Raw genomic sequence first — 16,545 nt, 5'->3', positions numbered from 1 at the left:
TAACGTCAGCTGTTCCCCTGCTGTGTGTGTGGCAATCCCTCCTACCTCCTCCAACCTCCTCCTCCTCCACCCGTCCCTGGGCTCCAACACCGCCAGTTGCCGTCCAGAAGTGCTGTACGCACAGTCAACAGTCCCTCCTCTGTTATTGGGGTTCAGTAACGTCAGCTGTTCCCCTGCTGTGTGTGTGGCAATCCCTCCTACCTCCTCCAACCTCCTCCTCCTCCACCCGTCCCTGGGCTCCAACACCGCCAGTTGCCGTCCAGAAGTGCTGTACGCACAGTCAACAGTCCCTCCTCTGTTATTGGGGTTCAGTAACGTCAGCTGTTCCCCTGCTGTGTGTGTGGCAATCCCTCCTACCTCCTCCAACCTCCTCCTCCTCCACCCGTCCCTGGGCTCCAACACCGCCAGTTGCCGTCCAGAAGTGCTGTACGCACAGTCAACAGTCCCTCCTCTGTTATTGGGGTTCAGTAACGTCAGCTGTTCCCCTGCTGTGTGTGTGGCAATCCCTCCTACCTCCTCCTACCTCCTCCTCCTCCACCCGTCCCTGGGCTCCAACACCGCCAGTTGCCGTCCAGAAGTGCTGTACGCACAGTCAACAGTCCCTCCTCTGTTATTGGGGTTCAGTAACGTCAGCTGTTCCCCTGCTGTGTGTGTGGCAATCCCTCCTACCTCCTCCAACCTCCTCCTCCTCCACCCGTCCCTGGGCTCCAACACCGCCAGTTGCCGTCCAGAAGTGCTGTACGCACAGTCAACAGTCCCTCCTCTGTTATTGGGGTTCAGTAACGTCAGCTGTTCCCCTGCTGTGTGTGTGGCAATCCCTCCTACCTCCTCCAACCTCCTCCTCCTCCACCCGTCCCTGGGCTCCAACACCGCCAGTTGCCGTCCAGAAGTGCTGTACGCACAGTCAACAGTCCCTCCTCTGTTATTGGGGTTCAGTAACGTCAGCTGTTCCCCTGCTGTGTGTGTGGCAATCCCTCCTACCTCCTCCAACCTCCTCCTCCTCCACCCGTCCCTGGGCTCCAACACCGCCAGTTGCCGTCCAGAAGTGCTGTACGCACAGTCAACAGTCCCTCCTCTGTTATTGGGGTTCAGTAACGTCAGCTGTTCCCCTGCTGTGTGTGTGGCAATCCCTCCTACCTCCTCCAACCTCCTCCTCCTCCACCCGTCCCTGGGCTCCAACACCGCCAGTTGCCGTCCAGAAGTGCTGTACGCACAGTCAACAGTCCCTCCTCTGTTATTGGGGTTCAGTAACGTCAGCTGTTCCCCTGCTGTGTGTGTGGCAATCCCTCCTACCTCCTCCAACCTCCTCCTCCTCCACCCGTCCCTGGGCTCCAACACCGCCAGTTGCCGTCCAGAAGTGCTGTACGCACAGTCAACAGTCCCTCCTCTGTTATTGGGGTTCAGTAACGTCAGCTGTTCCCCTGCTGTGTGTGTGGCAATCCCTCCTACCTCCTCCAACCTCCTCCTCCTCCACCCGTCCCTGGGCTCCAACACCGCCAGTTGCCGTCCAGAAGTGCTGTACGCACAGTCAACAGTCCCTCCTCTGTTATTGGGGTTCAGTAACGTCAGCTGTTCCCCTGCTGTGTGTGTGGCAATCCCTCCTACCTCCTCCAACCTCCTCCTCCTCCACCCGTCCCTGGGCTCCAACACCGCCAGTTGCCGTCCAGAAGTGCTGTACGCACAGAGCCAAACACCTCGCCAATGTGTTAGTGGGGTTCAGCACCGCCAGCTGGTCCCCTGCTGTGTATACGGCAACGTGTACTGCGACCGCCACGCAGACACAACAAGTTAAATGTAAGGGAACCTGACCCCCCCCCCCCCCAGGCGTTTGTTACTGAAGGAGCCACCTTGTGCAGCAGTAATGATGATGCAAAGGGAAAAAGTGCCTCTTTTCGTGATGCTCCTTGCACATGCTGAACCAAACACTTATGAAATGTGTCCCCACACAGCGTTACACCGTCCGGTAGGTGGAACTTTCCTTTGTCGTGTGACGCAGCACAGCCATCATTTTTACCCCCTTGGCGCCGTGCGCCCCCTCCTCAGCGTTGTTTGAATCTGTCCCGGAGCCTGCGCTGTTAGGTTAGCCCTTGGCCATGCACACATGTTGCGCTGCCCGTCTTCTGACCTCATTTGGTGTCAGGCTGGCTGCGCCTGTGCGGGTGCGCTGGCCGAGATCCCGCCTCGCAGTGTCGTCTCATGTAATCCCACCGCGGGCCTGTGATCCGTGCCCGTGCGCAGTGCATATCCTCTCCTCTCACTCCCCTCCCTACGGCTTCTTCAGACTGTGCGATGTCAGCTGGTCCCTAATAGCATGCCACGGCCGTGACACCGCACAGTCTGAAAAAGCCGTAGGGAGGGGAGTGAGAGGAGAGGATATGCACTGCGCACGGGCACAGATCACAGGCCCGCGGTGGGATTACATGAGACGACACTGCGAGGCGGGATCTCGGCCAACGCACCCGCACAGGCGCAGCCAGCCTGACACCAAATGAGGTCAGAAGACGGGCAGCGCAACATGTGTGCATAGCCATGGGCTAACCTAACAGCGCAGGCTCCGGGACAGATTCAAACAACGCTGAGGAGGGGGCGAACGGCGACAAGGGGGTAAAAATGATGGCTGTGCTGCGTCACACGACAAAGGAAAGTTCCACCTACCGGACGGTTTAACGCTGTGTGGGGACACATTTCATAAATGTTAGGTTCCGCATGTACAAGGACCATAATTAAAAGAGCTAAGTTTACCTTTTCCAGCATTAGTGCTGTACACAATGGCTCTTTCAGCTACAAACGCCTGGGGGGGGGGGGGGTTAAAGGTTTCCTTTCAACTTGCTCGAGTGCAGGCTTCGGCCTACACTCCGCTCCCCCTGCTCCTCCTGCTGTCCCTGGGCTCTAACACACCGCCAGTTTTTGCCCAGATGTGCTAGCTGCACAGAGAAAAACACCAGCCAATGTGTCAGTGGGGTCCAGCACCGCCAGCTGTTCCCCTGCTGTGTAGCCGGCAAAGTGTCCTGCGACCGCCACGCAGACACAAGAACTGAAATTGAAGGGAACCTGTCCCCCCTCCCCCAGGTGTTTCTATGTTTTACAGCTACCTTGAACAGCAGTAATGCTGCATGTGTTCAAGGTGGCTCAGAAACTTATTCTCCTTGCCCATGTTGAAGTGAACACGTCTAAAATGTGTCCTCTGTGACCATTAAAACGTCCCTCAGGTGTGATTTGACTTTGTATTGACACACGCAACAAGCTCCTTGGTAACGCTGCCCGTCTTCTGGCATCATTGTTTGGCTGGCTGCGCTTCTGCGGCCGCCCTGACCCACACAACGCCCCTCGGTGTCTTATTTATTGGGACTGCGAGGGTGTGATTGATGGGCAGGATCAGTGCATCAGTTCGCCTGTCCCTCCTCTCCTTCCGCCTTGTTCGGACTGTGCGGCTTCATGGCCGTGGCATGCGATAAGGGATCAGATGACGCCGCACAGTCTGAAGCGGGTGTAAGGACCCGAGTGTGAGAGGCCAACATATGTGCTGCGCCAGGCCCTGAATCCCAGCCCCGCAGTGTTTTAACAATGTTAAGACACTGCGGGGCTGGGATTCATGGTCATCGCGAACCGCACCGGCCGACATTACATGATGCCAGAAGATGGGCAGCGCTAACGGCGCTAGGCCAGGGGATAACACGACAGCGCAGACTCCTGTACAGCAAATAACAACGCTCGGGAGGCTGCACCCAGCACCAAGGTGGGATTCTTGACACCTGTGCTGCGTCTCATTACAAAGGGAACTCGCGCCTCCATTACACAGTTTGACTGTATAAAGGGCTAAATGTTATACGTGTTTCATTCAGCGTGTGCAAGGAGAAAAATTAAAAGAGCAACCTTTGACTTGTGCAGCACTACTGCTGCATAAGCTGTGGCTCTTCTACTTTCTAACCCCTGAGGGGGGGTTAAAGGTGACCTTTGAAATCGGTTCAAGTAGGCTTCGGCCTACACTCTGCTCCACCTGCAGAGCCCGGGCTCCAACAACGCTAGTTGCTGTCCGGAAGTGCTGGCTGCACAGAGCCAAACACCTCGCCAATGTGTCAGTGGGGTCCAGCACCGCCAGCTGTTCCCCTGCTGTGTAGCCGGCAACGTGTCCTGCAAAAGCCACGCAGACACAACACACCCAAAGCTGCCGCCAGTGCAGGCTTCGGCCTACACTCCCCTCCCCCTGCTCCTCCTCCTCCTGCTCCTCCTCCTGCTGTCCCTGGGCTCTAACACACCGCCAGTTTTTGCCCAGATGTGCTAGCTGCACAGAGAAAAACACCAGCCAATGTGTCAGTGGGGTCCAGCACCGCCAGCTGTTCCCCTGCTGTGCAGCCGGCATCGTGTCCTGCAAAAGCCACGCAGACACAAGAACTGAAATTGAAGGGAACCTGTCCCCCCTCCCCCAGGCGTTTTTACGTTATCCAGCCACCTTGTACAGCGGTAATGCTGCATGTGTGCAAGGTGGCTCAGAAACGTATTCTCCTCGCACATGTGGAACTGAAAACACGTCCGCAATGTGTCCTCTGTGTGACCATTTAACCGTCCCGGTGGTGTGACTTTCCTTTGTAATGACACGCTGCAACCCCCTTGGTAGCGCTGCCCGTCTTCTGGCATCATTGTTTGGCTGGCTGCGCCTCTGCGGCCGCCCTGACCCGCACAACGCCCCTCGGTGTCTTATTTATTGGGACTGCGAGGGTGTGATTGATGGGCAGGATCAGTGCATCAGTTCGCCTGTCCCTCCTCTCCTTCCGCCTTGTTCGGACTGTGCGGCTTCATGGCCGTGGCATGCGATAAGGGATCAGATGACGCCGCACAGTCTGAAGCGGGTGTAAGGACCCGAGTGTGAGAGGCCAACATATGTGCTGCGCCAGGCCCTGAATCCCAGCCCCGCAGTGTTTTAACAATGTTAAGACACTGCGGGGCTGGGATTCATGGTCATCGCGAACCGCACCGGCCGACATTACATGATGCCAGAAGATGGGCAGCGCTAACGGCGCTAGGCCAGGGGATAACACGACAGCGCAGACTCCTGTACAGCAAATAACAACGCTCGGGAGGCTGCACCCAGCACCAAGGTGGGATTCTTGACACCTGTGCTGCGTCTCATTACAAAGGGAACTCGCGCCTCCATTACACAGTTTGACTGTATAAAGGGCTAAATGTTATACGTGTTTCATTCAGCGTGTGCAAGGAGAAAAATTAAAAGAGCAACCTTTGACTTGTGCAGCACTACTGCTGCATAAGCTGTGGCTCTTCTACTTTCTAACCCCTGAGGGGGGGTTAAAGGTGACCTTTGAAATCGGTTCAAGTAGGCTTCGGCCTACACTCTGCTCCACCTGCAGAGCCCGGGCTCCAACAACGCTAGTTGCTGTCCGGAAGTGCTGGCTGCACAGAGCCAAACACCTCGCCAATGTGTCAGTGGGGTCCAGCACCGCCAGCTGTTCCCCTGCTGTGTAGCCGGCAACGTGTCCTGCAAAAGCCACGCAGACACAACACACCCAAAGCTGCCGCCAGTGCAGGCTTCGGCCTACACTCCCCTCCCCCTGCTCCTCCTCCTCCTGCTCCTCCTCCTGCTGTCCCTGGGCTCTAACACACCGCCAGTTTTTGCCCAGATGTGCTAGCTGCACAGAGAAAAACACCAGCCAATGTGTCAGTGGGGTCCAGCACCGCCAGCTGTTCCCCTGCTGTGCAGCCGGCATCGTGTCCTGCAAAAGCCACGCAGACACAAGAACTGAAATTGAAGGGAACCTGTCCCCCCTCCCCCAGGCGTTTTTACGTTATCCAGCCACCTTGTACAGCGGTAATGCTGCATGTGTGCAAGGTGGCTCAGAAACGTATTCTCCTCGCACATGTGGAACTGAAAACACGTCCGCAATGTGTCCTCTGTGTGACCATTTAACCGTCCCGGTGGTGTGACTTTCCTTTGTAATGACACGCTGCAACCCCCTTGGTAGCGCTGCCCGTCTTCTGGCATCATTGTTTGGCTGGCTGCGCCTCTGCGGCCGCCCTGACCCGCACAACGCCCCTCGGTGTCTTATTTATTGGGACTGCGAGGGTGTGATTGATGGGCAGGATCAGTGCATCAGTTCGCCTGTCCCTCCTCTCCTTCCGCCTTGTTCGGACTGTGCGGCTTCATGGCCGTGGCATGCGATAAGGGATCAGATGACGCCGCACAGTCTGAAGCGGGTGTAAGGACCCGAGTGTGAGAGGCCAACATATGTGCTGCGCCAGGCCCTGAATCCCAGCCCCGCAGTGTTTTAACAATGTTAAGACACTGCGGGGCTGGGATTCATGGTCATCGCGAACCGCACCGGCCGACATTACATGATGCCAGAAGATGGGCAGCGCTAACGGCGCTAGGCCAGGGGATAACACGACAGCGCAGACTCCTGTACAGCAAATAACAACGCTCGGGAGGCTGCACCCAGCACCAAGGTGGGATTCTTGACACCTGTGCTGCGTCTCATTACAAAGGGAACTCGCGCCTCCATTACACAGTTTGACTGTATAAAGGGCTAAATGTTATACGTGTTTCATTCAGCGTGTGCAAGGAGAAAAATTAAAAGAGCAACCTTTGACTTGTGCAGCACTACTGCTGCATAAGCTGTGGCTCTTCTACTTTCTAACCCCTGAGGGGGGGTTAAAGGTGACCTTTGAAATCGGTTCAAGTAGGCTTCGGCCTACACTCTGCTCCACCTGCAGAGCCCGGGCTCCAACAACGCTAGTTGCTGTCCGGAAGTGCTGGCTGCACAGAGCCAAACACCTCGCCAATGTGTCAGTGGGGTCCAGCACCGCCAGCTGTTCCCCTGCTGTGTAGCCGGCAACGTGTCCTGCAAAAGCCACGCAGACACAACACACCCAAAGCTGCCGCCAGTGCAGGCTTCGGCCTACACTCCCCTCCCCCTGCTCCTCCTCCTCCTGCTCCTCCTCCTGCTGTCCCTGGGCTCTAACACACCGCCAGTTTTTGCCCAGATGTGCTAGCTGCACAGAGAAAAACACCAGCCAATGTGTCAGTGGGGTCCAGCACCGCCAGCTGTTCCCCTGCTGTGCAGCCGGCATCGTGTCCTGCAAAAGCCACGCAGACACAAGAACTGAAATTGAAGGGAACCTGTCCCCCCTCCCCCAGGCGTTTTTACGTTATCCAGCCACCTTGTACAGCGGTAATGCTGCATGTGTGCAAGGTGGCTCAGAAACGTATTCTCCTCGCACATGTGGAACTGAAAACACGTCCGCAATGTGTCCTCTGTGTGACCATTTAACCGTCCCGGTGGTGTGACTTTCCTTTGTAATGACACGCTGCAACCCCCTTGGTAGCGCTGCCCGTCTTCTGGCATCATTGTTTGGCTGGCTGCGCCTCTGCGGCCGCCCTGACCCGCACAACGCCCCTCGGTGTCTTATTTATTGGGACTGCGAGGGTGTGATTGATGGGCAGGATCAGTGCATCAGTTCGCCTGTCCCTCCTCTCCTTCCGCCTTGTTCGGACTGTGCGGCTTCATGGCCGTGGCATGCGATAAGGGATCAGATGACGCCGCACAGTCTGAAGCGGGTGTAAGGACCCGAGTGTGAGAGGCCAACATATGTGCTGCGCCAGGCCCTGAATCCCAGCCCCGCAGTGTTTTAACAATGTTAAGACACTGCGGGGCTGGGATTCATGGTCATCGCGAACCGCACCGGCCGACATTACATGATGCCAGAAGATGGGCAGCGCTAACGGCGCTAGGCCAGGGGATAACACGACAGCGCAGACTCCTGTACAGCAAATAACAACGCTCGGGAGGCTGCACCCAGCACCAAGGTGGGATTCTTGACACCTGTGCTGCGTCTCATTACAAAGGGAACTCGCGCCTCCATTACACAGTTTGACTGTATAAAGGGCTAAATGTTATACGTGTTTCATTCAGCGTGTGCAAGGAGAAAAATTAAAAGAGCAACCTTTGACTTGTGCAGCACTACTGCTGCATAAGCTGTGGCTCTTCTACTTTCTAACCCCTGAGGGGGGGTTAAAGGTGACCTTTGAAATCGGTTCAAGTAGGCTTCGGCCTACACTCTGCTCCACCTGCAGAGCCCGGGCTCCAACAACGCTAGTTGCTGTCCGGAAGTGCTGGCTGCACAGAGCCAAACACCTCGCCAATGTGTCAGTGGGGTCCAGCACCGCCAGCTGTTCCCCTGCTGTGTAGCCGGCAACGTGTCCTGCAAAAGCCACGCAGACACAACACACCCAAAGCTGCCGCCAGTGCAGGCTTCGGCCTACACTCCCCTCCCCCTGCTCCTCCTCCTCCTGCTCCTCCTCCTGCTGTCCCTGGGCTCTAACACACCGCCAGTTTTTGCCCAGATGTGCTAGCTGCACAGAGAAAAACACCAGCCAATGTGTCAGTGGGGTCCAGCACCGCCAGCTGTTCCCCTGCTGTGCAGCCGGCATCGTGTCCTGCAAAAGCCACGCAGACACAAGAACTGAAATTGAAGGGAACCTGTCCCCCCTCCCCCAGGCGTTTTTACGTTATCCAGCCACCTTGTACAGCGGTAATGCTGCATGTGTGCAAGGTGGCTCAGAAACGTATTCTCCTCGCACATGTGGAACTGAAAACACGTCCGCAATGTGTCCTCTGTGTGACCATTTAACCGTCCCGGTGGTGTGACTTTCCTTTGTAATGACACGCTGCAACCCCCTTGGTAGCGCTGCCCGTCTTCTGGCATCATTGTTTGGCTGGCTGCGCCTCTGCGGCCGCCCTGACCCGCACAACGCCCCTCGGTGTCTTATTTATTGGGACTGCGAGGGTGTGATTGATGGGCAGGATCAGTGCATCAGTTCGCCTGTCCCTCCTCTCCTTCCGCCTTGTTCGGACTGTGCGGCTTCATGGCCGTGGCATGCGATAAGGGATCAGATGACGCCGCACAGTCTGAAGCGGGTGTAAGGACCCGAGTGTGAGAGGCCAACATATGTGCTGCGCCAGGCCCTGAATCCCAGCCCCGCAGTGTTTTAACAATGTTAAGACACTGCGGGGCTGGGATTCATGGTCATCGCGAACCGCACCGGCCGACATTACATGATGCCAGAAGATGGGCAGCGCTAACGGCGCTAGGCCAGGGGATAACACGACAGCGCAGACTCCTGTACAGCAAATAACAACGCTCGGGAGGCTGCACCCAGCACCAAGGTGGGATTCTTGACACCTGTGCTGCGTCTCATTACAAAGGGAACTCGCGCCTCCATTACACAGTTTGACTGTATAAAGGGCTAAATGTTATACGTGTTTCATTCAGCGTGTGCAAGGAGAAAAATTAAAAGAGCAACCTTTGACTTGTGCAGCACTACTGCTGCATAAGCTGTGGCTCTTCTACTTTCTAACCCCTGAGGGGGGGTTAAAGGTGACCTTTGAAATCGGTTCAAGTAGGCTTCGGCCTACACTCTGCTCCACCTGCAGAGCCCGGGCTCCAACAACGCTAGTTGCTGTCCGGAAGTGCTGGCTGCACAGAGCCAAACACCTCGCCAATGTGTCAGTGGGGTCCAGCACCGCCAGCTGTTCCCCTGCTGTGTAGCCGGCAACGTGTCCTGCAAAAGCCACGCAGACACAACACACCCAAAGCTGCCGCCAGTGCAGGCTTCGGCCTACACTCCCCTCCCCCTGCTCCTCCTCCTCCTGCTCCTCCTCCTGCTGTCCCTGGGCTCTAACACACCGCCAGTTTTTGCCCAGATGTGCTAGCTGCACAGAGAAAAACACCAGCCAATGTGTCAGTGGGGTCCAGCACCGCCAGCTGTTCCCCTGCTGTGCAGCCGGCATCGTGTCCTGCAAAAGCCACGCAGACACAAGAACTGAAATTGAAGGGAACCTGTCCCCCCTCCCCCAGGCGTTTTTACGTTATCCAGCCACCTTGTACAGCGGTAATGCTGCATGTGTGCAAGGTGGCTCAGAAACGTATTCTCCTCGCACATGTGGAACTGAAAACACGTCCGCAATGTGTCCTCTGTGTGACCATTTAACCGTCCCGGTGGTGTGACTTTCCTTTGTAATGACACGCTGCAACCCCCTTGGTAGCGCTGCCCGTCTTCTGGCATCATTGTTTGGCTGGCTGCGCCTCTGCGGCCGCCCTGACCCGCACAACGCCCCTCGGTGTCTTATTTATTGGGACTGCGAGGGTGTGATTGATGGGCAGGATCAGTGCATCAGTTCGCCTGTCCCTCCTCTCCTTCCGCCTTGTTCGGACTGTGCGGCTTCATGGCCGTGGCATGCGATAAGGGATCAGATGACGCCGCACAGTCTGAAGCGGGTGTAAGGACCCGAGTGTGAGAGGCCAACATATGTGCTGCGCCAGGCCCTGAATCCCAGCCCCGCAGTGTTTTAACAATGTTAAGACACTGCGGGGCTGGGATTCATGGTCATCGCGAACCGCACCGGCCGACATTACATGATGCCAGAAGATGGGCAGCGCTAACGGCGCTAGGCCAGGGGATAACACGACAGCGCAGACTCCTGTACAGCAAATAACAACGCTCGGGAGGCTGCACCCAGCACCAAGGTGGGATTCTTGACACCTGTGCTGCGTCTCATTACAAAGGGAACTCGCGCCTCCATTACACAGTTTGACTGTATAAAGGGCTAAATGTTATACGTGTTTCATTCAGCGTGTGCAAGGAGAAAAATTAAAAGAGCAACCTTTGACTTGTGCAGCACTACTGCTGCATAAGCTGTGGCTCTTCTACTTTCTAACCCCTGAGGGGGGGTTAAAGGTGACCTTTGAAATCGGTTCAAGTAGGCTTCGGCCTACACTCTGCTCCACCTGCAGAGCCCGGGCTCCAACAACGCTAGTTGCTGTCCGGAAGTGCTGGCTGCACAGAGCCAAACACCTCGCCAATGTGTCAGTGGGGTCCAGCACCGCCAGCTGTTCCCCTGCTGTGTAGCCGGCAACGTGTCCTGCAAAAGCCACGCAGACACAACACACCCAAAGCTGCCGCCAGTGCAGGCTTCGGCCTACACTCCCCTCCCCCTGCTCCTCCTCCTCCTGCTCCTCCTCCTGCTGTCCCTGGGCTCTAACACACCGCCAGTTTTTGCCCAGATGTGCTAGCTGCACAGAGAAAAACACCAGCCAATGTGTCAGTGGGGTCCAGCACCGCCAGCTGTTCCCCTGCTGTGCAGCCGGCATCGTGTCCTGCAAAAGCCACGCAGACACTTGCTCTTGTACCTTCTGCTCCCCATCCTGGTTCCAGTACCGTCAGCTGGTTCCGGGCAGAGCCTTTGGCTTAGGTGCCTCCCTCTGGGTATCTGAGTTCCACCAACGTCAGGTGGTCCTTGGTAGTGCTTTCAGGCACGGGTACCTCCTGCTTAGTAACCGGGTTCCAGTAACGTCAGCTGGTCCTCGGTAGTTCCATTGGCTCTTGGACCTTCGGCTACCCATCCGGGTTCCAGCACCGTCAGCTGGTTCTCGGCAGTGTCTTTTGCTCTTGTACCTTCTGCTCCCCATCCTGGTTCCAGTACCGTCAGCTGGTTCCGGGCAGAGCCTTTGGCTTAGGTGCCTCCCTCTGGGTATCCGAGTTCCACCAACGTCAGGTGGTCCTTGGTAGTGCTTTCAGGCACGGGTACCTCCTGCTTAGTAACCGGGTTCCAGTAACGTCAGCTGGTCCTCGGTAGTTCCATTGGCTCTTGGACCTTCGGGTAGCCATCCGAGTTCCAGTTCCATCAGCTGGTTCTCGGCATTTTCTCAGCCTTCTTGTACCTTCTGCTACATTTCCAAGTTCAAGAGACTAAACACGATGACCCGGAAGAACACCCCTAAGATGACGACGACACCAGAGACGACAACCACCGTGATGACGACGACCCTGGAGACGATGACCCTGAAGACCACCCCGATGACGACGACCCCGGAGACCACCCCGATGACGACGACCCCGGAGACGACGACCCTGGAGACGACGACGACCTGGAAGACCGAGAAGCAGAAGAACAAGAGGCTGCAGAACAAAGAGCAGAAGGACATTAAGCATAACACAAAATATCAGAGCAAAAAAATATTATGTAAATTATAAGCAGAAGAAGACTAAGCAGTGTATGGGGGTGAGTCCGTTCCTCCTCGTGGTGCCCCTGGATAAAGCCTGATGCTGCAGGCCAAACTGAACGCGGACAAATGTAACTGGTTTGTGACAGGCAGAACGGAAGGTGTAATCTTCAAACTTTTATAGATAACAACTACGGGAATGCCTGTCACAAATAAGAATATGATGAAGAAGTTGAATATGATGAAGATAATAGTAAAATAAAAAGAATATGAACAATGTAACCCAAAAAATAATAGGTAGAAGATGAAGAAGAAGATGAATAAGGTGAAGAAGTTGATGTCAAAGAAGCTGATGATGAGGATAATGAAGAAGAAAGCGTGGGAGAAGTAAAAAAGAAGGTGAAGGGCGTGGAAGTAGTGAAACATCAATATCTGACATAAAAAAAAAAAAAAATAACATAGTCAAATTCTTTCTAACGCCGAACTTCATAAAAAAAAATTAAAAATCCTGCTATTCTATTACATTGGGCTAAACCTCTGTCCCTTTAATATCTCCGCCACGTCCCCCAATACATCCTACATTATTCTTAGTTGTTTTCCTTCATGTAGAATGAACCTACAAGTTTATAAAGGGTTTATTTTAATTCCGATATTTTCGTCCCATTGACTTGCATTGGGATCGGGTATCGGTATCGGATTGGATCCGATATTTTGACGGTATCGGCCGATACTTTCCGATACCGATACTTTCCGATATCGGAAAGTATCGCTCAACACTAGTGAGTATGTGTTTTTTTTTTTACATTTACAATGGTAACCAGGGTAAACATCGGGTTACTAAGCGCGGCCCTGCGCTTAGTTACCCGATGTTTACCCTGGTTACCCGGGGACCTCGGCATCGTTGGTCGCTGGAGAGCTGTCTGTGTGACAGCTCTCCAGCGACCACACAACGATTTTCCAACGATCATGGCCAGGTCGTATTGCTGGTCGTGATCGTTGGAAAGTTGCAGAGTGTGACGGTACCCTTACATTTATCCCCATTAAAGCTCATTTGCCGTTGATCAGCCCAAGCTTGAGTAAATGCACTCAATGCTTGGTCGGGGCACCTTTTGCATCAATTAATGCATCAATGTGGCATGACATGAAGGAGATCAGCCTGTGGCACTGCTGAGGTTTTATGGAAGCCCAGGTTGCTTTGACAGTAGCCTTCTGCTCATCTGCATTGTTGGTTCTGGTGTCTCTAATCTTTCTCTTGACAATACCCCATAGATTATCTAAGGGGTTAAGTACAGGTGAATTTGCTGGCCAATCCAGCACAGTGACAATGTTGTTTTTAAACTAGGTATTGGTACTTTTGGCAGTGTGGACGGGTGCCAAGTCCTGCTGTAGAATGAAATTTCCATCTCCAAAAAGCTTGTCGGCAGAGAGAAACATGACGTGCTCTAAAATTTCCTGGAAGATGGCTGCGCTGACTTTGGTCTTGATAAAACACAGTGTACCTATACCAGCAGATGACATGGCTCCCCAAACCATCACTGATATTGGAAACTTCACACTAGACCTCCAGCAGCTTGGATTGTGTGCCTCTCCACTCTTCCTCCAGACTCTGGGACCTTGATTTCCAAATGAAATGCAACATTTACTTTCATCTGAAAACAACACCTTGGACCACTGAGCAACAGTCCAGTTCTTTTTCTCCTTGCACAGGTAAGACGCTTCTGGCATTGTCTATTGGTCATGAGTGACTTAACACAAGGAATGCTTGCAGCCCATGTCCTGAATACGTCTGTGTGTGGTGGCTCTTGAAGCAATGATTCCAGCACCAGTCCACTCCTTGTGAATCTCCACAAAAGTTTTGAATGTCCTTTTCTTAACAATCCTTCCAAAGCTGTGGATATTCCATTTCATTGTGCACCTTTTTCTACCACACTTTTTCCTTCCACTCAACTTTCCATTACTATGCTTGGATACACTACTCTGTGAACAGCCAGCTTCTTTATCACTGACCTTTTGTGGCTTACTCTCCTTGTGGAGTGTGTCAATGACTGCCTTATGAACATCTGTCAAGTCAGCAGGCAGTGTTCCCCATGATTGTGGAGCCTACTGAAACCAACTAAATGAACTTTTTAAATGATTAGGAAACATTTGCAGGTGGTTTTTGTTAATTATTCTAATTTAATGAAATAATGACTTTTGGGTTTTCATTTACTGTAAGCCATAATCATCAACATTAACAGAAATAAACAGTTGAAATAGATCACTCTGTTTATAATGACTCTATGTAATATACGAGTTTCACTTTTTGCATTAAAGAACTGGAATAAACTAACTTTTTCATCATATTCTAATTTTGTGAGAAGCACCTGTATATACTCAGGGGAAAATAAGTATTTTATACACTGCCGATTTTGCAAGTTTTCCCACCTACAGGAGAATGGAGAGGTATGTAATTTTAATGTTAGGTACATTTCACATGTGAGAGACAAAATCTTAAAAATAATCCAGAAAATCACAGTGTATGATTTTTACATAAATAATTTGCATTTCATTGCATGAAATAAGCGTTTGATGCAATAGAAAAACAGAACTTAATGTTTGTAAGAGAAACATTTGTTTGCAATTGCATAGTTCAGATGTTTCTTGCAGTTCTAGTTCAAGTTTGCACACATTGCAGCAGGGAATTTGGCCCTCTCCTTCATACAGATCTTGTGCAGATATTTCAGGTTTTGGAGCTGTCGCTGGGCAATATTGAGTTTCAGCTCCCTCCAAAGATTTTCTATTGGGTTCAAGTATGGAGACTGGCTAGACCTCTCCAGAACCTTGAAATGAATAAGTGCAGAGCTCTTACTCTTCTTAAAGAAAAACTAGCAGGTCTGTGAGAGCCAGAATTCTTGCTGGTTGTTATGTGACCAAATACTTATTTCATACAATAAAATGCAATTTAATTATTTATAAATCATACAATGTGATTTTCGTTTTTTTATTTTTAGATTCTGTCTCTCACAGTTCAAGTGTGCATATGATGAAAATTACAGACCTCTCCATTCATTGTCGATGGTAAAACTTGCAAAATCGGTAGTACATCAAATACTTGTTTTCCCCACTGCATGTGTGTATATGTATATATATATATATATATATATATATATATATATATATATATATATATACATACAAATATATATATATAAATATATACAGTCATATGAAAAAGTTTGGGCACCCCTATTAATCTTAAGCTTAATGTTTTATAAAAATAGTTTTTTTTGCAACAGCTATTTCAGTTTCATATATCTAATAACTGTTGGACACAGTAATCTTTCTGCCTTGAAATGAGGTTTATTGTACTAACAGAAAATGTGCAATCTGCATTCAAACAAAATTTGACAGGTGCATAAGTATGGGCACCCTTATCATTTTCTTGTTTTAAATACTCCTACCTACTTTTTACTGACTTACTAAAGCACTTTTTTTTGTTTTGTAACCTCATTGAGCTTTGAACTTCATAGCCAGGTGTATGCAATCATGAGAAAAGATACTTAAAGTGGCCACTTGCAAGTTGTTCTCCTGTTTGAATCTCCTCTGAAGAGTGGCATCATGGGCTCCTCAAAACAACTGTCAAATGATCTGAAAACAAAGATTATTCAACATAGTTGTTCAGGGGAAGGATACAAAAAGCTGTCTCAGAGATTTAACCTGTCAATTTCCACTGTGAGGAACATAGTAAGGAAATGGAAGAACACAGGTACAGTTCTTGTTAAGGCCAGAAGTGGCAGGCCAAGAAAAACATCAGAAAGGCAGAGAAGAAGAATGGTGAGATCAGTCAAGGACAATCCTCAGACCACCTCCAGAGAGCTGCAGCATCAACTTGCTGCAGATGGTGTCACTGTGCATCGGTCAACTATACAACACTGTGTTTTTTTTGCCGCCATGCATAACGCTTTTTTGTATGACCAAACAACTCAATCTTGGTTTCATCAGTCCACAGGACCTTCTTCCAAAAAGAAATTGGCTTCTCCAAATGTGCTTTTGCATACCTCAGCCGACTCTGTTTGTGGCGTGCTTGCAGAAACGGCTTCTTTCGCATCACTCTCCCATACAGCTTCTCCTTGTGCAAAGTGTGTTGTATAGTTGACGGATGCACAGTGACACCATCTGCAGCAAGTTGATGCTGCAGATCTCTGGAGGTGGCCTGAGGATTGTCCTTGACTGATCTCACCATTCTTCTTCTCTGCCTTTCTGATGTTTTTCTTGGCCTGCCACTTCTGGCCTTAACAAGAACTGTACCTGTGTTCTTCTATTTCCTTACTATGTTCCTCACAGTGGAAATTGACAGGTTAAATCTCTGAGACAGCTTTTTGTATCCTTGCCCTGAACAACTGTGTTGAATAATCTTTGTTTTCAGATCATTTGACAGTTGTTTTGAGGAGCCCATGATGCCACTCTTCGGAGGAGATTCAAACAGGAGAACAACTTGCAAGTGGACACTTTAAGTAGCTTTTCTCATGATTGCATACACCTAGCTATGAAGTT

This window comes from Ranitomeya variabilis, chromosome 3 (genome assembly GCF_051348905.1).
Source record: "Ranitomeya variabilis isolate aRanVar5 chromosome 3, aRanVar5.hap1, whole genome shotgun sequence".
NCBI lineage: Eukaryota > Metazoa > Chordata > Amphibia > Anura > Dendrobatidae > Ranitomeya > Ranitomeya variabilis.
This window is presented reverse-complemented; position numbering follows the sequence as displayed.